Below are 21,853 nucleotides of genomic sequence, written 5' to 3'. Positions count from 1 at the left end.
TCCCTGGGGGAGAGGTTTGGGGACGATCAGGGGGGAGTTGGATGAGTGTGGTTTCCCCACGGCTGTCACATGCAGGCGGCTTCTTTGTCTTGTGCTGATGCTTGAGTCTCTCGGACACCCGTGCCCCAGCACCTCTCTCCTTCCCAAATGGAGTTCCAATTCAAATGGCGAATTACCGTGTTAGAGCTGGACAAGTATCATGGAACAAGTCCAAATGGGTAAAGCCTGTTTGCTGACTCACAAAATCCTCTTCTTTTTTACATATCCGAATGGTCAGATGATTAAGAAAGAAGCAAAATGAGAATGCTTTTCCATCCAACCTTTTTTTGCAGCACACACCTGGATAATATTTGGAGTTTGTTGGGGCGGGAGGAGGTGGGAATATAAGTATGAAACTCTTACATCAGGCTCTCTAACCTTGATATTGCTCTGTACCTCTCAATAAAGTGTCAGGAAAGTGTACTGGATGAGGGTGGGGCCTAGAAAGTAGAATGGGGTGCTGTAATCCAAGGATTTTTTCCCCTTATATTCTTGCATAAGTAAATTCTTATGTATGACTTCCTTTCTGTGACTACAAGGAAAAGACTTCTCTTTAATATCTGCAAAATTCTCTCTTCAATATCTGCAGGACTTTTGCTCCCTGTGCATTGCTGATGACAACAGAATGTTCAGTGTAGAAAGTCCTGTTTGATGTCCTATACTGTGCAGGACAGTCTTTTTTGGGCCACTTCTCCCAAGACCCTGCATGCATATTGTGCCTCATAGGAAGAGGTGGAGATTTGCTTTCCAAATGTGGGCAACTTTGCCTGACATCCCAAGTGACAACAAGCTTTTTTCTTCATATATAAAGAAGAAAACAGATAATAGTGACTTAATAAAGGTGATGTCTTTGGGAATTCTGAAGACTCAACTAAGTTTAAATACACAGAATTTACTTTTAAAAGAGAGTTAAAGCATTGCTTTAAAATAATTGAGAAATAAATCCCATTTTATTACATTAAAATTATGAGCTTTTCTTCAGTTAGTCAATCATAAAATGAAAGCCATTTGAACCTTTAAAGGACTACCAGGAAAAGAAATATTTCTTCAGCTACCATTGGAGATAGATTCTACATGCTTAATTGTTGGAACTATTCTCTAAAAGAAAACTGAAAACCTTAGTCAATCAAGATTATCTATTTGCCTTCTCAATGATCTCTAAGAGCAGTAGATGAGGGAGGAAACAGAGGAAGTAGACGGATTCAAAGGGGAATGCCCATTTGTCTTTTAAAGTCTGGTTTTCAACAATTTCATATTGAATACTGTTTCATTTCAAGAGCAAATTTCTAAAATGGCAGACTTGACACTGAGAACAGCATTGGAACTGAGGACAAAGACTGTACAGTATAGAATTTTCTTTTTCCTGATTTTTCTGCCAATCTGAGGTCAGACTAACTTTATCCCTCTGATTTTTACCCTTAAACTTTTCCATCTCATTAAGTGAGTTTTTTTTCTAATTTTAATGATTAAGCCTGTTTCATAAAACTAAAAGTGTTTACCAAAAAGGGATCTTGAATTCCAAATGAGGATGTCTCAGACCTAAGGAGAGAGAGGTCAAATTCTGTAATCAGATCAGATCATCCAATCTATTGCGGTGTTCCTTTGATTTTTCCATACTGTTGTCCAGTCTCTTAACAGCATTTCTGTCTGTTAAAATTTCTCCAGAGTTCCCTGTCACAAATCTGATTTAAAAAGACAGGCTGAGATTTCAACTTCTTACATGCTGCTATTTAATAAAGTATTTGCTTTTACATTTTATTATTCAACTTTTTCAAGACTTTTTTTTTTTCTTTTCTTTCTCTTCTCTGGTATTCATGAGGTTCTTATTTGCTAAATCAGGTTCTTTTCATATCTTAGAATTTAGGGAAATGTTAGCAAGTAAGAGGGAAATTCCCAGCTCAAGTGTTCCTTTCTGATTAGATTCCTTTCCCTTCGACCACAAACAACTTGTCCTTTGCCTGCTCTTCTATGCCCCCACTCCTGACAGGGATGTATGCTGGTTTGAAACCTTGGGAGTTAGCTGGATGAAATTCAAAACTGGTTCCCATAAACAGAGGGCAAGGAGAGATTGAAGGAAGAGGCAGACCGCTCCAGATTGGTGGGTGGAAGGTTTACTAAGCAGGGAATTCACCAAGCTTGTCTGGGGCAGCTGCAATACAAATAGATCTCCACATCTGCCAACCAAAATCTTAAGAGTTTATATAGAGGCCTTAACGGGGTTCAGTTTTGTATTCAGTCCAGATGGTCCCCACGGCACATTACTCTCTCAAAGCTGTATCTTTGTAGTGTCTTCTAGTGTGGGAACATGGGTGGAATGTATATTCCAAGGCCAGGATTGGGGGGCCTCTGATTGCCCGGGCTCTGCTCACAGGCCAAACGGCAGTCATGTCCCCTTGAGAACCTCCACCACCCAAGTGTTACGGAACTGAATCTTTGGGGCTCAACTTCTGGATTGCCCAGTTGCAGGTTGTCCTGTGTGGCAGTGAGCAAGTGCTCAGCATCTCTCCATCTGTTTTCTTATCACTAAGTTATGGATAATAATAATGCTTAATAGTCATGATGTGAATAATGGGCCAAGATGTTCCGATTAAAACCCTTACTGTAACACGCAACACCTAGGAAATGCAATCAGCTTCAATAAGTCTAGGGTGAGGAAATGCTGGTGTTAGTCTGGGAGGGCCTGGAATGCAGTGTGTGCCCTATAACTATGTAATAAATTGGAGCTGATGTTTCACATCTGAATTGAGCCAGCTAGAGAATGAGCAAGCCACACAGTACCCCAAGCGTCTGTGTAAGAAGTTTGTGGCACACAGGTTACAAATTGTGAACAAACACTGCAATTAAGACTCATAAAAGTTAAGGACAAAATTCATCAACTTCAAATTGTTTTGTTGTGGTTGCAATGGGTTATAACGTTATGTGTGATGCAGTTAATGGATTAAATGTGTTACAGGAATAAATTGTATTTACCGTTATTAGGTCTCAGGTCCTGTTACAAAGGTATTCCATAACTTTTAATACAATTATTAAAAGGTATACAAAGTATTTCTGCCTTTAATCTGAGAGGAAGATAACATTCTGACATACACAAAGATAGACAGGACCTGGAATATTGGGGGCATTTTGTACTATGTTTAGAGTTTTCTACTTGGAAAAGTGAACCAGGAAGAGATTTAAATAGAACTGTGACTCAAATTTGCAGTCAGGGTCAACTTCAGATGGGTCATAAATGATAGCAGAGGCAGAGAGGCAAAGAGATGGCAGTAGCAGTCACCGTAAAAGGGAGGTGGAAATGTAGGACTTCAGTGATTACAGTGGGACTATTAAGAAGCTGAAAAACTAATGTGGTTCAAAAACAGAAAAAAAATTATTTATTTATTAAAAAAAAATGGCCTTCTGTCCAGGTTATCCAAACATGGTAGTCTGTAGTTGTGAGTTAGAATATGTGTAAGTGTGTACTTACACATCTCCTACGTCGTCAGGGAAATGATAGTCCAAAAAGATTAAATCTCTATCTAGGGTACCTATTTAAGAGGTTGATCTGTAATGTCCTGAAAATTACCCATGGAGGAAATACATCAATTTATTCGAGCAATGATATAAAGTGTCTAGTACATGAATGACCTTACAACTCACTGGACGTGTCCCAATTGTTGATTGTGGGAGCATGAGCCTCTCCAGAATTTCGGTTCTCTCTCTGGTAAACCAACTGAAAAGAACAAGTGGCATTGACCGAACTAACGTACTACACAAATAACATGTCGGTATAATGCTTTTAAAATTATTTGTTACAATAGTATCAATGTTTTATGAATAATGAATGCGTTCTAGTTGCAATGATTTTTCACTAAAGTTTACAGCTTCTTGAAGGTCAGTTTTACATTCCAAAATTGGTGCATTTGGTTCAATTTAGTGAACATGCATTGCTCTCTTCCTGTGTGCCAATCACTGTGCAAATGCCAGGACTATGAAGGGGTCACAGAAGGAGATAGACTCGGCCAATTATAGCCAGGATGTAAACCAATCCATTAAGTTGAAACAGACTGGGGAGATATATGGTGTACCTCTCTTTACAGGAGAAAAGATGCTAAGTATCGATTCTAGAGATAATCTCACAGTTTAAATAATTAGGATTAGTTATATTAATTAATTCAGAACTTCAGAGAAAGGGATTATAAATATTCACATTTGATTAAAATACAAATATATGTTAACTGAGATGGTAAATGAGTATAGCCATAATTTGAAATTTAAGCTTGCTTTGCATGTATTCTGTGAGTGAATAGCCCCTTGTAGCCATGTTCAGATTCTATCCTGTTTTGCTTGTATGGTTTGTAAATGAGGATTCATCCTTCTCTACATCCAGAATGAAAAATAGGTATGATAAATAGGTTTTCGAGGTGCAATAATTGAAATAATCCACAGCTTTACAGTGCATTCTGAAGTCTTCATGAATCCTGGTTAGCTTTCTTTTGTTGTTGTTGTTTAATTTGAGAGAGATCTAGCAATCCACAGAACTATTATAGGTGAATGGGTACAGAATTCACATCAATGGTACTCTCATCTGTCAAGAAGATCAAATTCATTCAGTTTACCTATCACTTTTCAATGTTAAGGGGGGGAAGGGTATTTTTGTTTAAAAAAAAATTACATTCATGCTGGCACAGTACAAAAAAAAAAAAAAGAAAAAGAAACCCGCAAAGCTCTCTTAGTCCTTTGCAAGCAAGCAGTGAAATTGCAGAAGTGTGGCGTGGAGCAGCGTGCCCTAGTCACAGTTCAGTAGCAATTACTGAGGATGATTGTGTTTGCTCTCTCCAGGAGATGTCACTAAAGAGACTGGCAAAGACATGCTTCACCTGTTTGTTGCAAAAATACAACCAGGGGTGGTGGTGGTAACAGGGGAGATGTAAAGCTTCACTGTACTGAAAATACATTTGTCCATTTTAACAGTGTTCTTCCTCCGAGTAAAGGGGGGAAAAAACAATATATAGCTTGCTTTATAGAAACTTTTATTTTTTGTACCTGTTCATTAAGGAAGGCCACTTTTAACTAGATTTACAGAAGTATTGCTGATAAAAGTACCTGAAAAGGGAAGTCCTTGCTGGTTGTGTAGGGTAATAAAAGCATTTTCTTTTTGTCATATATACTTTATTAGAACCTCAGGGCAAGAGTTTGTTTATAAGGTTTTCAATACATGCTTTTTATGCATTGGCTTCCTTAAATATGAAAGAACAGAAATCTATTTATTTGGCAAAGCTAAAAAATTATCTAGCTATTCAACTCAAGGGATCAAAATCTTTACAACATGTATGACTCAAATCTAGAAAAGAGATTGCAAATTTCATCCATAAGATTTTTCCCATGGTTCTGCAAGTAATTTAGTGTAGATACTGTTGTAGGAGAAACGTGTTATTGATTGCAATATAAATGTTAGAATCCAACACTAGGGGCGCCTGGGTGGCGCAGCGTCTGCCTTCGGCTCAGGGCGTGATCCCGGCGTTATGGGATCGAGCCCCACATCAGGCTCCTCCGCTATGAGCCTGCTTCTTCCTCTCCCACTCCCCCTGTTTGTGTTCCCTCTCTCGCTGGCTGTCTCTCTCTCTGTCAAATAAATAATTAAATCTTTTTTTAAAAAAAAAAGAATACAACACTATAGGCTTTCAGTTATCACAGGACTAATTTTACTTGATCTGTTTAATCTGCTTAAAAATCTAGGAGTTGTCCCACTCTTTTTTTTCTTTTTGTATTGCTCAAAAATGTTGTGAATTGATCGAGACTTAATTTAGATATATCTAAAGACAACTGAATTCTATAAATTAAAAAATTTTAATGTCATGCATTAACTGTAAATACATAAAAAAATGTTATTTGTTTTTCAGTACTCTACATCAGTACCTATCACACTGCTTAACGCAAGGAAGCAATCAATACATGTTTGTTTATCAAATTAATGAAGGTATATCGTTATGCTTGCAGAAATCTAATACATCCTCGCTCACCATCATCTTGATTTTCGTATGGGCCGAACAAAAAATGAGTAGCAAGAAAAATAATTTTTAATTATTTGAAAACGCAGAGATAGTCTCTAGAGGAATATGTCATCTCATCTGAATGCCACCCATTATTATTTGTATCAACTCCTCCTTAACATTGAGGAACCTAGGCGGAAAGTTACCAATACGGGAATTTTTCTTGTTAAACATAAAAAAAAGCTTGAACAACTTATAGAGAGATGTTTTGTTTTTGCTGGTTTTTCATCAAGCCAATTATTTTATTCATGATAAATCATTTGACATTTGGCAAACCCTTTACATATCAATGACCTAATACTGTCATTCATAAGTATTAGATACAGTAGTCCATAGTGAATGAGAGTAACTTTTTTCATTAGTCATTCACCTATAGATCTAATACATTTCCAAATTTTACTAAATTAGTTTAATTTAGTAATTATACTAAATTAGTATATATTGATTGCCCATATTTATGATGATATAAATAAGATTTAGATAGCAAACAGTGTTTTTACAGTGAAGTTTATCATAGGTGGGGTTAGTTTCGATAATTATTATTACGTGTGTTGAGAGAGTGCTCTAAATAGAGAGAACAGAGAGATTTATATAGGGTGGAAGAGCTCAGGTGGGGTAGGTCTCCTTGCTCAGCGGGGATCCTGCTTCTCCCTCTGCCTGCTGCTCCCCCTGCTTGTGTTCTTTCTCTGTCACATAAATAAATAAAATCTTAAAAAAAAAATAGGGTAGACAGGCTGGCATGTGAATCACTCAAGGAGCTTATGCTAGTGAGTGGGTATGAAAGGGAAGACAGAAAACTGTTTTCTGTTGATTAAATTCAACTCCTGCAAAACTTGCAATTGTTTGAGAGTCTCACAATGTGGTGTGTAATTTGTGTTCACATGCACAGTACGGATTTTCATATCAGTTACTACTTTTTATCTCTAATCATCTTAAGAAACCTCAATCTGTTTCAATGCCGGAAGAAAAACTGACTGTTGAACCTAATTAGTAGGGTTCTCTATGGCTGACCTATGACTTTTAGAAAAATTTTGCTTATGCTAATTCACTTTACATACCGAATTTATAGCTTAATTTCCACCCTTACCATTGCATTTATAATTTCTAAGCTATCTTCTAAGCTGCAGGCATATTTCTAATAAGAAAATATCTTATTTTTTTGAAAAGCCAAAGTGTTCATATTATAGTCTGTATATCCTTGACTAAAACGTGACGTGATTCTGTTTAAAAGCACAGAGAGAGAAGCATTGTTAGTACATCTTGATTATCAATTACTAACTTGCCACAGTGGCCCCCACATTTCTTTTCACCACTCTGACAAAGTTGAGAAATATTTCACAGTGCCCTCTATGGAACTGATTTTCAAATGGAAAGCAAGCACTCTGAAATAAACATTAGAGAAATGAAGGGTCAGAGATTTGGAGGTGGGGGAAGCATTTACAAGTGATTCTTATCACATACTTTCTTGGGAGTTCTCTCAAGAATCATTGCCATGAAGAACTAGAGTGTGTTATGCTAAGTGAAGTAAGTCGATACCATATGATTTCACTCATGTCTGGAATTTAAGAAATAAAACAGACAAACATAGGGGAAGGGAAGGAAAAATAAGATAAAAACAGAGAGGGAGGCAAACCATAAGAGACTCTGAGGCAAACTGAGGGTTGCTGGGAGGGAGGTAGTTGGGGTGGGTGGGGTAATTGGGTGATGGGCATTAAGGAGGGCACTTGATGTAATGAGCACTGGGTGTTATATGCACCTGATAAATCACTAAACTCTTTCCCTGAAACTAATGTTACGTTAACTAAATTGAATTTAAATAAAAAACTGAAAAAAAATATCCTCTTTGCCATGAAAAGATGGGTGGGTGTGCTTCCTAATTACAGTTCACACACAAACACACTCAGGGACGAAGAGCAAGGAGGAAAGGGAAACAATACAGTTAGAAGCAAAACGCACAAATCAAATATTGAATACGGCTTTGTTTGGTGGGAACTTATTTGTATCGTCTATCTCATCTTTCTCAGATACTTCATGAAAATGTCTGAATGAAAAGATTTATGATAGGTTGGTTCTTCATTGCAGGCCAGAGGCCTAAGGAAGTAAGATTGGCCATGTAGCCCTGGCTGCTTTAGCTGTGTCTCCCTAGTCACTGAACCACCCAGCCATTCACATTCCCTACAAATATCTTCTCATACAATTGCAATAAAATACATGAACCATTTCTTACTGCTAGGGAAATTATTAATGGCACACAAATTAACAACTTTCCAGGCTTCAGTATAGATGATAAATCCATGGGTATCAAACAACAAATATGCATATGATAATGGTGGCATTTAGTTTTGTCTCTTTAGCATTCAAATTCTTAGAAATATTTGAGGTCACTTTGAATTTGAATTTATTAAAATGTGCTTTCTTTTCTATTTACCACAATAAAAGCTACCAGAATATTAAAACCAGCAAATCCATGAATTCTAAACTAATTCCAAGAGATAATGTCCAACATGGCCTTCATGTTTCCCTAAGCTTGACTACACCCTGGACAGGTTTCTTGCTGCTGTTGGCCCCTGACCTCCCTCTGCTAGCAACTCTTCCATAATCCAGATGCCCTAACCACAGAGATTCCTCCCCTTCCATTTTTTAGACTACTTACTTTAGAAAACTTGTAAATACTTTTCTCTGTCCTTTCAAAGTGCACGTCAATCCTTTCAAAAAACCTCTTGCCAGTTTTATAACCCAGGAATATCTTTTTCAAGGACCTGGAAGCCATCACTTTGAAATGTGATTATCAGGCAAGCTAGTGTCTTTATCCATCAGTTTCTCTGGGAAGGTAGGATCTTATACCACTTCCTTGCTCCAGTGGTGAAACTAATGTCGTGAGATATTTGGGTAACCAGTTAGCAATCATAGGTAGCCTACAAGCCCCCCTAACCCAGCTCCTAAAATCTCTCCTGCCCTTCCTTCCAGTGCAGTTGAGCTGAGACCACACTGTGGTCTATCTCTAAGTGCAATAGCCTTGAATAAAGTCTTTCTTACCAGTTTAACTTTTCCAGCACAATCTTTGCTTTGATAGTTAACATTATTAAGGATTATAGAATATATTAAAGGTACATTAAAGTCCTAAAAGAAATGTCAGCCTTGCTGTCCTCTGAATTCTACTACAGATAACCATTTATTTGAAATCCCTCAATGTTATAATCATTCATATATTTTTATGTATTTGGTATTAATAAGTTTTCAGTGATGATTTGAAAATAAATCTTCAGCATATCTTCAAATATTAAGTTCATCAAATACAAGTATCTATACAACGCCTGATAATAGGAACTTAGATTTAATGAATACTTTGTTATGCAATAGAAATTGTGCCTAATGGTCTTCACACATTACCAAATGGAATCTTTATACAGCCCTGTAAAGAAGATACTATTATTTTTCCAATAGAAAACGGAGGCTTAGCGCGCTTAAGAAACTTGACTGAAGTTAAATATGTTATAAACTATGAGCCTGCCTAAACTCAAATCCTGAGGTTTTCTATTATTTTGTTCATTATTTGTAGGGAAAGTTATGATTTTTTTACAACCGTTTTTGGTCATTTTTACAAGGATTACTTTGGAGCACATTCATCTCAGAAAATGCCAACTATACATTAATGATACACACATTTGGTTACTCCTGGAATGATGCTTTCCATGTACATTCATTCTGCACATATTTGAAATTTACACATCTGAACCTCAAACTTGCTTTATTTCTAATTGGAGTCATCCTAGTTAAGAAATATTTTTCAGATATGACAAATACCATTTTCTATTTATGCTAGCTATCTAGCACACATACTGTTTTAATGTGCTAATAGTATGTGATCTTTGATGTATATAAAGTGTTTTGTCCCCACATTAAATGGATCCAGATTGCTGCTGATGCTTTTGCTGTGCAGATTTATAGCATATTTCATTTTTCTTCTTTTTAGGTTTTATAAACACCATCAAATATACGTGTTCCCGCTTTGAGTCTACATTCACAATAACTGAGGTAAGATTGAAAAAGCCAAATAGCCATTTTTGTGCGAAGTGTGACCCTAGTTAAACAGGATATTAAGCAAATACTTCTTGTTTAAAATCATCTATGTATTTTTTTTTGGCAAGTTTATGCACACACACACACACACACACACACACACACGTGTACACATACTTCGCTATTTTCCTCACCCAATAATTTTTTTAAAATTTTTCTTTAGAGCTTTTAATGTTATAGATACTGTATGGATTTTGGAGTCAAATGGAATTGGGTCTCAATCCTCTCTCTAACACATAGTTTCAGGTGTTATAAAGTTTCATGGATACGAAAGAATTTTCTTCTCTGTAATGGGAAAAAAGTAAACTTTCTATACAGTGAGATAATTTGAGATTAACTTACAGTACAACACTATTCTCTATTTGTTTCCATATTTACTTCCTTTCTTCTCTATTACTGCACTCTGAATTTGTATGATAATCAAATATCTTGTATAATCAGGCCTATTTCAATTCCAGTTAGTGGAAATCCATTTCTAAGAAGCCAAAACAACAGAAGTAAATTCTATTTCTTTTCTTTTTTTTTTTTTTTAAAGATTTTATTTATTTATTTGACAGGGAGAGGCAGTGAGAGAGGGAACACAAGCAAGGGGAGTGGGAGAGGGAGAAGCAGGCTTCCTGCAGAGCAGGGAGCCTGATGCAGAGCTGAATGTGGGGCTTGATCCCAGCACCGTGGGATCGTGACCTGAGCCAAAGGCAGACGCTTAACAGCTGAGCCACCCAGGCGCCCCAGTAAATTCTATTTCTTAATTAAGAAACAAAACAAGGCACAATGTCTGTCTTAGATAAGGCTAGCCCAAGGTTTTTAATGAAATCAGGGACTTTATCTTCTCATCTCTGTTGTTCTTTCATGATTTCATGATCTCAAGTCAGCTAGATTCATGGCTGGCTCTTTCTCCAGGTCTGTATTCTTATAGTTCTATGATCAAAAAGGATCTGTAGGGGCGCCTGGGTGACACAGCAATTGGGCGTCTGCCTTCGGCTCAGGGCGTGATCCCGGTGTTATGGGATCGAGCCCCACATCAGGCTCCTCTGCTATGAGCCTGCTTCTTCCTCTCCCACTTCCCCTGCTTGTGTTCCCTCTCTTGCTGGCTGTCTCTATCTCTGTCAAATAAATAAATAAAATCTTTAAAAAAAAAAAAAAGGATCTGTAGTTCTAGATCAAAGAGGAAAAGGAGCTACTTTATTAACAAAACAATTTGAAAGTTCCTAGGGAAAGACACAAACGTACCTGGATTATGTCACATGCCTACACCTTGGACCAACATCATTGTTGAGGAGATAGCACATAGAATATTGTGAAAATGAATATTATGAATAGAGGGCTCGTGTGTGAGTGTGAGAGAATGCTCAGTCAAAAACAGTATCCCTGGTTTTTCATGCTTAGCAAATAATTGTCAAGGGCATGTGTCAAACAACTGAATATGAAATTTCCTCTGAAAAATTATATAGTAGCTAATTTCCATGTTCTTTATCAAGAATTAACATTTTATATACAGCATTGCAAATAAAATAACATCACCACTGAGTAATATAAATGCCATAGGCTAGCTTCATTAGATTAATGAGCCAATGATTCCAACCTTGATGTCTCTTCTAATTATCCACAATGCACTGTTTCTTTCAAAAGAAGACATCTAATTAATTAGATACAAATGTCATCTATAGGTCATTGACAGCTAAGATGATCACTGATGATTCAGTTTATTCCAAAGTAACTTAACACTCCTCTGGGATTTCCAGAAAATGTCATCTTTGAATCAAAAAGTTCTCCTGTAGTGAAGGATTATAGAAAAGCAAATCTTCAAATCTTTAACTTTTTCACACAGAGTAACTTGTTATCTAATCTGAGAGATAAATGCAGTCTTTTCCAGATACGCATGTTAAGATTTCCTTTTAGTCGTGCCAACTAATTAGATGTTTGAAAGAAGAATGTGCTTGAAAAATAAGAAAGAGTTTATTCATATTTTTCATTGTCAATACTTTAAATGTCATTCTTCTTTAGGACAAGAAATATCAAATATTTAATAAAAATACATTTTTCCCACCATTTCATTGTCATGAAAAACAATCCTATCCAAAATTTTATGTTCATATGTAAGCATATTGATGCTCTGAGAATATCTGTTAAATATGTTCTTTTTAAAAGTAATAAAATACTAATATTGTGTTGAATGATTGAAAACAGTATAAATACTGTTGCAAACTAATCGCAAAATGCCTACAAACCCTATGTTAATTATAGTGTCATGAAGAGGTTAAAATTAGGAATGGAACAAAAATATTTATTTTTCCCTCCAGTCTTCATGCCAGTTGTCTGAATAGCATGGTGCCAAATAATGGATATGATTTTTAATATCATAGAATAATTTTACATCTAGATTTCTCACACAGAATATGATCAAAATGTTTTATATACTTCTTACAGTACTTATAAACATCGGCAACTAAGCCACTCTTTATAAAATTTGTTATTCCACTAAGGACATTGCACCAAACACCCTTACTTATAAAGGTAAAAAACGTTAGAATTGTCATTATGTTTCATTTTTATTGAAAAGGGTAATTTTACGTTTTCTCAGTGCTATAATGTCCTAAAAGAACAAAATCTTACGTTATTCATGGACTTAAATTTTAAAACTCAGAACAGGTGATACAATGCATGTATGTACTTCTTGTTGATTTTTTAATATTCTTTTAATAAAAATATGATGGAGTTATTCTACTTCCCTAAGATATGATTTAACTAAAATTCATTTTTTTGATGATTTTTTAAATTCAAAAGTCCAGGCTCGTTTTTATGTGTACTTACAACACATGAACTTGAACAAAACACTCCCATAAGAAAATATTGCTGTATGTTAGCTGAGTAGATTCTTTGGGCCCTTCTGGATTCTAGATACCCTTATCTAGCACTTACTATTTCCACGGATTCAGCGTCTTTATTCCCATATAAAATAAGGCCATATACTCTCAAGTGTAACATGAGAAAGATATGAGAATAATTTTTAAAGGATACTTTGACAAAAGTTACAATTTAAAGAGATCACTAGGCATAAATGTAAGTAATTAAGATACTGAGAAGTTTTTTTAAAGCACTAGGAATATTGCCAGGTCCTGGAATCAAGGAAGATATGATCAAGGGAATAAAGTGACATTTATTTGGGGCCTTGATGAGAGGTTATTACCAAATGTGATAGCATGTGGACAGTAATCTAGGTAGAGATTGGACCCTAAATAAAGACAGAATGCAAATGAAGAAGTGATATTTCTAGGAAATGGAAGCAGCACAGAATTTCATTGGTGTCTAGAATTAATAAATGGGGGATATAAGAGCAAATACTTTAAAAATATGTTGGAGATCAATTATTATGCTCTATAAATTCCTGTCTGTTTTATTTTAGTCAGAGTTTTCATTGAGTAAATGACTCATTTGGAGAAACTTTGGAGATTAATCTCACAGTATGGTGTAGGATAAATTAGAGGAAGAAAAACACATGTAGTAATTTGCAGCTTTTTAAATCTGTACCCCTCCCCCTTATATAGCCTCATGGCTTCCTTTCTATTATACCAGTAACGTGGACTTTATTTGAAATTTAAAATAAGTTGCTATAACAAAAAGAAAACTAAACCAAAGGTTAATGGGCAAAATTACATGCATATAAAAGCTGAAACTTTAATAATTAATAGAGCTTAATGCTTTGGAATAATGCAAAGATACCCTTAAAACACTACATCAGTTTACATGACTTACTGATTTTAATTTAACTAGATTGTCAAATTTTAATTTAACAAACATGTATATCTATAAATGCTGGTAATTTTTATCTCCGGATAGAGATCATAGGCCAGATCCTGCTCAAACAAGGAGCATGACCAGCAGAAGTATTAAATGGCATACCATGTACAATTATTGTTCACAATTTTTAAATTACACACTTTGCTTTTAGGAAAGAATTAATAATTTTGAAGCACCACAGATTAAGTTCTACCTCAAATTTCATACCAAACACTGTTCAACGTAGATTGTTTCCATTTAATTATTGAGCACATGGTGTATTCCTCTGTTGATGGTAATGGATAGGGACCTGGAGAACAGAAGTGTCAGAATCATTGCTTTATCAGAGATTACAAACAGAGCTAATGTATTTTGAATATGAATAAAAAAGAATGGATTAATATCATGGAAGAGGAAAAATAGAAAAACACTGGAAATATGTAACAGAATATCTGAATCCACTAAGAGACTGGGGGACACCTCTGTAAGGAATTCGTATTTAAGTTGAAGCCGAAAGAAGTGGTGCTTAAAGTGTCGTCCCTGGAAAGCACCTAGGAACTTAGAAGAAATGAAAATTCTCCAACTTGACTCCAGACATACTGTCAGAAACCCTGTGAGATCCAGGAACCTGTGTTTTAATATACCTTCCTGGTGACTTTAACGTGCAATGAAGTTTGGGAGCGTATGCTCGAAACATCTACAGGAAGAATAGAAAGTGAGTGAGCAAGAGGTGGGAGTGAGATGTTCCAGGCTTTGTGCTTCAGGTAGAAAGAGAGAGATGTTTGCTCAGAGAACTAAAAGGAAGCAAGAGCAGACACAGGCAGAATGAAGTGAAATAATGTCAGGTGTGCCGTCAGGGGTGCAAATGTGAAGAAATGGAGGAGGGCTTTGAACTTTATTTTAAAAAGGATTCAATTATGCATTTATAGTATGTCATTTTATATAAAGTCACAAATATGTATTCCTTACAAAAGTAGTATATGTAAGAATATTATTAAAGGGTCTACAAACCATTCTCATTATGGCATCAAGCAATAGTGCCTTTTCCTTCTGTCATATATACTCTTCTTGGTTCCTCTCTTTACTTTTATGATTACTGAGAAAAACAACAAAATTCAGTAGATAACAACTAAAAATCACTCTACTTTCAACAGTATTGTGCCAACAAATTTAAATTAACAAATATGCTTTAGTAAATAGAGCAATTATTTCCATACTCACAATACTCTATAATATCAGATGCTTTAGAGTTCAAAAGGCACTTTTTATATATTGTTAACAATGTCAGTATCCTTTAAAAGATCTATTTTATACTTACAAATTTTAAAAGCCTGTTCTAAGATTCCATACTTAGCAATATCTCTAGTGGGGCATGTACTCCACACAATTATGTATTTTTCATCTGTTTTCCTTACTGATACACCTCAAGCACTTGTAAGAGCATCTGAACCATAGTAGGTACTCGATGAATATGTACTTTGAGATAGTATTTTAATAAGCAATTGAGTCACTATAGCATTATCAGCTACTAGTATTTATAGATTTTATGTCAAAACATTTATTTGGTCATGTAATTTTAAAATCTTCCATTACGGATGATCATATCACCCATCTCAGTCTTTCTCCATTCATGTAGCATGGCAGGCTACTTACAGTCATGTGTAGAATGTTTTATTATATGTAGATTCTTCCTTTCTATAGACATAAACAACATGTTTCCTTTTTCAATTTCTTATCATCTGACCCTCATGCAAATTTTAGCTGGCCAGAGTGAAACAGCACTCAACTTTTTCCTTAATAGCTACTGTGTGTGTGTTTCTAATAAACACACACACATTTTAAATCTAGTTTGTTTTGTGCAGTCAGGTGGAGTGAAAGATTCATCTGTCTTCTGCATAAAAATCAAGCAGTGAGTAGTCATTGTGACAATGCGTAAAGGATGAGCTATTTGCTCGTCCTTTCAGCCATGGCAAAGAGAGGGATTAAAAAGAGAAGAGGAAAGATGCACATTTCCCCCTTATGTTTTTATACGGCCCCAAATAAGCTTGTTACACCTAGAGGTTTAAAAAAAAAAGTATTTTTTCCAATATGCCTTGTATTAAAATGTATGACTGTGTTGGCAACCTTCTACATATTTATATCCTACTTCCATTGGGTTATGACTTTCTCAAAATACAAGTAAACAATAAAGCATTGGAACACATTGGATGAAGCCAGTGAACAGAAGTAATTTTCTACATTTGTATCACATTAGGAACATATAAACAGTTTATTTCTGGATTTTGCTGTAAAATTAAATGTATACATTCCCATTGGAAGGGTGATATAAAACCAATTTGTAAAACATACAGATAAGGCAGTAAGATAATTGAAAAACACATATATATTTGACAATATGTTTCATAAATGCTAAACAAGCAACATGTCTGGGCCCCTCATTTGATGTATATCTCCACACAAACACACACACCATCTCCATGGGAGACCAAAACAGGTTTCATCATAAATTTAATTTTGTGTGTGTGAAAAAAGAATTGTATATCCGTATGTAGAATACAACACATTTTCATTGTTTTGTTTCTCCTCTTTGGAGCTATGGAGGAAAATGGGTAAGGAAAAACAGACACTTCTATGATAAATAAATATGCGTTAAATTCTAAACATTTTTATTTATTAGATTCTGATTTGCTCCTTAGCAGTAGAGAATAATGGTGGAAAGTCTGGTTCTAAAGTATATTTACTTGGGGGGGGGGCACCTGGGTGGCTCAGTTGGTTAAAGCATCAGACCCTTGATTTTTTTTTAAAAGATTTTATTTATTTATTTGACAGAGAGACAGCCAGCGAAAGAGGGAACACAAGCAGGGGGAGTGGGAGAGGAAGAAGCAGGCTCCCAGCGGAGGAGCCTGATGCGGGGCTCCATCCCAGAACGCTGGGATCACGCCCTGAGCCGAAGGCAGACGCTTAACGACTGAGCCACTCAGGTGCCCCCAGACTCTTGATTTTGGCTCAGGTCATGATCTCAGCGTCCTGAGATCAGGCTCCATGTTCAATGGGAAGTCTGCTTGGGATTCTCTGTCCCTCTCCTCTTACCCCTCCCCCCTTCTCAAATAAATAAATCTTTAAAAAAATAAAGTATATTTACTTGGGTTCAATTTGAACTTTGTCACACCCCTTAGATGATTCAGACAAGGCATGTAACTTTATTTGGAATGAGTGTTCTAAGGAGAAAATTAGATATAAAATAAGAATATATAAGGCACACTATAGTTTTGTTTGATTTTTTTTTAAATTTGGGAGATCCACTTTTACTGTTTCTTTTATCTCTATATCTAAATTAAGTCCATTGTGTTATTTTTGATAGTATGTGCAAGCTTTTATCAGTAAAGCAAAAATAAATTGGTGGGGCCTTTAATTGTATTAGTGTAGAAGATACCACAGCGTAAATCTACATAATTTTTTTTTTCATTTCTTGATTCCTTTATCTGTTCCCATTTCCCTACCCTCTGAAAAACCAGTAATTATTTTAAAAAATCAGATTCTTTGTATTTCCTTAATATTTTAGTCCTGATCCTTTAAGGCTGTGATCATTGTTGAGCAAACCAAGAATTTAAATTCTGTAACACTAAATGCTATCATGGTCTTGAAAATCTGTGTGAATCTTGGTGTCTAATGTTTTTAACTACCATTTTTATCCTTTTGTTATAATCCCTTAATTGTTTCTCGCATTTGTATCTGTTTAGTTATGCACTTATTCTTCAAACTTTATTTTTTCATTTATAGTCTCACCTTGGTGCTCTGGTGAATGGTGTGACCCTTGGTAATTTGCTCTGTGACTCCACACATCTCTGTTAACTCTGTAGGACATTGTGATACACAGTGTTTCTGAAAGAAAAGGCTGTGTGCATAAGTTTTTGGTAACATTTAAAATACATATTTCTGATGATACAAAGTAGAAGTACTTACTGGAGGTATAAATGGGCTTGTGTGGATCTTTGTGACATTTTTCTAAGAATGGAATCATTTTGTAAAGTTTATTGATTAGGTTCAAGCAAGATCAGTGAATCAGTTGTAAAAACCACACTCGTATTTTGTAATCTTGGCAATGAATGCACCAACCAATTTCAAGGTTTAGAAGAAAAGAATCAGAAAGGATGCTGCATTTGTTTAGAAATGTGCAGTATGTGTTAGATAAACCAATCAATACCTAATTACTAGTCTGCAGCCTTCCCTATTTAATGCTCAGGCTTTCACAGAGATAAACAACCTGCTGTGTGACCTGATGTATTTGTTCTGACAGCGCTTTTAAAGGGACTGCTCAAAACCTGGCAATAACTTCCAAAAGAAATGCTTTTCCAAGAGACTTATTTCCCCACACATATCCAGCTAAATATACAAAGCCAAAGAAATTCGTGAACAAATAAATGTACAAACTTCAGAATCTCCAATTCTGTATAATGTCAGTGAAATACAATTTTTAAAAAACAACATTTCTTTCTTACCTTAATTAATGGAGAAAGCCCAAGGGTATTAGCTATTATGTACAATTCTGTCTGCAACTATATGTAGGTTGGTTAATGGGTGAAAGCTAATTCTAACTATTAAATTTTCTCAACCCTCGATGTGATCAGTCCACAGGCACTGAAGGCTCTCAGTGGCTCTCTCAGTGATTCCACTGAAATATAATTTACAAAAATTCAAAGATTTCATGAATCGTTGTCATCTATTACAAGCAAGACTCGGTGCTAAGCTCTAAGTAGAATTTGTTTATTCATAATCTATGGCCTTTATAAGTCCTATGTATCTAATAAACAATATAAATATGTACCCAGAGTATTTGATTACAAGACAGCATTTTCCTTTTCCTTGAAATTCCGAAAGAGGAGGGTGCTTCAGCCAAAGAAGTCTTTAGGGGGAAGGGAAGAAAAATGCATCATAGGAACATTTTCTCCTCTTAGGGTAGCTTGAAAACATTTTTTTGTATTGAATTAATGTAATTAAGATGCTTACATGCAAAAATGTCTGTTAGAATATACTCCATTTAGATCTTATATTAAAATCTCAAGAAAACTGTAACTTAAAAAGTTACCTTAAAAATTCAGAGGCAGTATAAATGGCAGATGCCACAGTGATGTTCAGTATTACTGTTCTGTATGATTTTCTTGGTAGTTCATATAATGGTTGTCATTGATTTATTTTTATTTTTTATTTTTTATTTTTTTATTTTTTTTTAAAGATTTTATTTATTTATTTGACAGAGATAGAGACAGCCAGCGAGAGAGGGAACACAAGCAGGGGGAGTGGGAGAGGAAGAAGCAGGCTCACAGCGGAGGAGCCTGATGTGGGGCTCGATCCCATAACGCCAGGATCATGCCCTGAGCCGAAGGCAGATGCTTAACCGCTGCGCCAGCCAGGCGCCCCGTCATCGATTTATTTTTAAAAGGAAACATTATCCACATATTATATCTTCAAAGTGTCATTCCTTTCTCCATTTTCTTTCATTTTTTTTAAACAATTTTATTTATGTGCCCTTTACTTCTGGGAGAAGTTTGTCCTTTTTAGCAGTGATTACAAGTTTTACAATGGAACCTTTGTCATTAATTATTTCAAATATTAATTGTATTACATTACTTTGGATCTGTACAGATAGTTTTTCCCAAACTCACATAACTTTACTTTCAAGTCAGTCAATTGCAGCCTGTTTGATATATGTGGCACCCTCGTCCTAACTCAGAAAGTCCACATAGGCTAACGTTACTGAAAGTAAGAATGTAAATATGCCTTAAAATTTCATTGTTTAATAGAGCAAATTTTTTTTTGAATTGTGACTTTGCTCTGAGTATCCTTTTGTGATGCAGAATTGTTCCATAAAAACATGCTTTTTTATTTCATTTTACTTATTTTTGAGGAAAGAGAGATTTAACCAGACCCAGTATTTAAATATTTGCAGGTAATGAGGAAGCTCCCTCTTTTGGTACTCTTAGATTTTATTTCTCAGGGTGTGAACTGGAGTGGAAATTGAATTCTTCAGCTTCCAATATAGGTTTCAGGACCTGCAGACTTTGATCTAATGTCAGTCTGGTGGAGCATAGTGAAATGAGATCTGTCCCTTCCCTGCTTTGATTAATTTTGAAATTGATATGTAATGGGTATGGATTTTATTGAAGCAGAATTTACAAAATTATGCCAGCCCTATAACCAGCACGCCAGGGCGAACTCTTCCTCTGCAACTTTCCCTATCACCAGCAGTGTCTGCAGTCATTTTTCTAAGATAAAAAGAGGGCTTGCCTATTCTAAGGTATCAGAACCTAGAACCAACCATCTTCTACTTCTTAACTTTCTAAAGCTTCCAGTTGTAGCTATATTTAGAAAAGAGACTGGGGGTGTCTGCATGGCTCAGTCAGTTACGCATCTGCCTTTGGCTCAGGTCATGATCCTGGGGTCCTGGGATCCAGCCCTGCATCCAGCTCCCTGCTCAGTGGGGAGTCTACTTCTCCCTTTCTCTCTGCCCCTCCCACCCCTGCTCATGTTCTCTCTCTCTCTCTCTCTCTCTCTCACTCTCACAAATAAATAAAATCTTTAAAAAATTAAAAAAGAAAAAGAAAAGAGGCTGCGATCTTCTGACCATTATAGCTGATAGTTGAACAGAAATGTGTGTGTGTGAGTGAGAGAGAGAGAATAATTGTACTTTAATACAGTTGTCTTAGTCCTTCTGGCTACTTTAAGAAAATGCCACAGATTGGGAGCTTATAGACAATGGAAATGTATTCCTCAGTTCTGAAGCCTGGGAAGTGCAAGATCAGGGTGCCAGCGTGGTCCAGTGAGGGTCATCTTCCTGGCTCCTAACCACCTCCTTTTCACTGTGTCCTTGTATGGTGGATGGGACCAGGAGGTCTGTTGAGATGTCTTTTCTATGAGTACTAATCCTATTCAAAAGGGCTCCACCTTTATGACCTAATCACCTCCCAAAGGCCCCACCTTCTAACACCATCACATTAGGTCTTACAAGTCCAAGCTATGAATTTTTTTGGAGACACAAACATTCAGACCTTAGCAACAGGCATATACTTTTTATAAGGTTATATAGATAATCATATGATATATACAGGTGCACACACATAGTTAATACACATATACGTGCATAGAAAGCATATTTATGTTAATATATGGACATTTATGTTATACATATATACATATATATAACATATATAATCGTAGTTATTAAATATATGTGATAATAAATATATACCTGACAGAATGCCAGAATGCATATTGTGTGTACATGTACATACGTATGTACATGTGTGTGTGTGTGCATGCACAGGCCAGCACATGCTCTGGTATATGATTATTCCATTTGTTTAAAGTAACAATACATATGCAAGCTTACCCAAAATGCATCAATAATGATTGCATTTTCCTGTTATTACTGTTGATCCACCAAATAGTTTTCTCTTATCTCTCATAAAAGTTCTACTTTTCTCCATAAAATCTGTTTCTCTGAATTATATGTATATATATGACATGCCTTCTGTTGGTATAAAATGAAGACTCAAAGCTGTTTTTAAGTCCTGAATACTCAAAAACTCTTTTTTTTTAAAGGATAGTGATTTCATGGACTCCTTTAGTACTTGCTTTCAGTCATTTTCATGTTTCAGTAATCACAGTAAAATATATTCCTAAATATAATTGTCAATCTTGATGTATTTAATGCTTTCTCACTCCCATGTCTGCCTCCTAATTTCATAGTGGCTATCTCCATGCCATCAGGAGTAGAGAGGGCAGACATACCCTTAATCTGAACTTTCTTTCAAAGATGAGTTTTTAATGGGCTTTTGTCACTCGAAGGCTTTGTCAGTCATATTTCATTTGGATTCTAGAAGTTGATTTCACACTACAAGGGCCCATATTTCTAGATTTTCTGTATTTCT

The 21,853-nt window shown here is 35.7% G+C and overlaps 1 long non-coding RNA gene across 2 annotated transcripts in view; it reads left to right on the top strand.

The window, feature by feature from the left end:
• LOC123801085 (uncharacterized) overlaps nucleotides 1-21,853 on the top strand; it is a 424,009-nt gene that overhangs the window by 289,825 nt on the left and 112,331 nt on the right. For both annotated transcript variants that reach the window (XR_015725929.1, XR_015725930.1), the window contains exon 7: nucleotides 10,042-10,103. This is a non-coding gene — a long non-coding RNA (uncharacterized LOC123801085). The remainder of the gene's footprint in view (nucleotides 1-10,041; nucleotides 10,104-21,853) is intronic.

This window comes from Ursus americanus, chromosome 10 (genome assembly GCF_024610735.1).
Source record: "Ursus americanus isolate L20-20 chromosome 10, mUrsAme1.1.p, whole genome shotgun sequence".
Classification (NCBI taxonomy): Eukaryota; Metazoa; Chordata; class Mammalia; order Carnivora; family Ursidae; genus Ursus; species Ursus americanus.
Note: the sequence above shows the minus strand (reverse complement) of the source record. Positions and strands in the feature narration are given on the sequence as shown.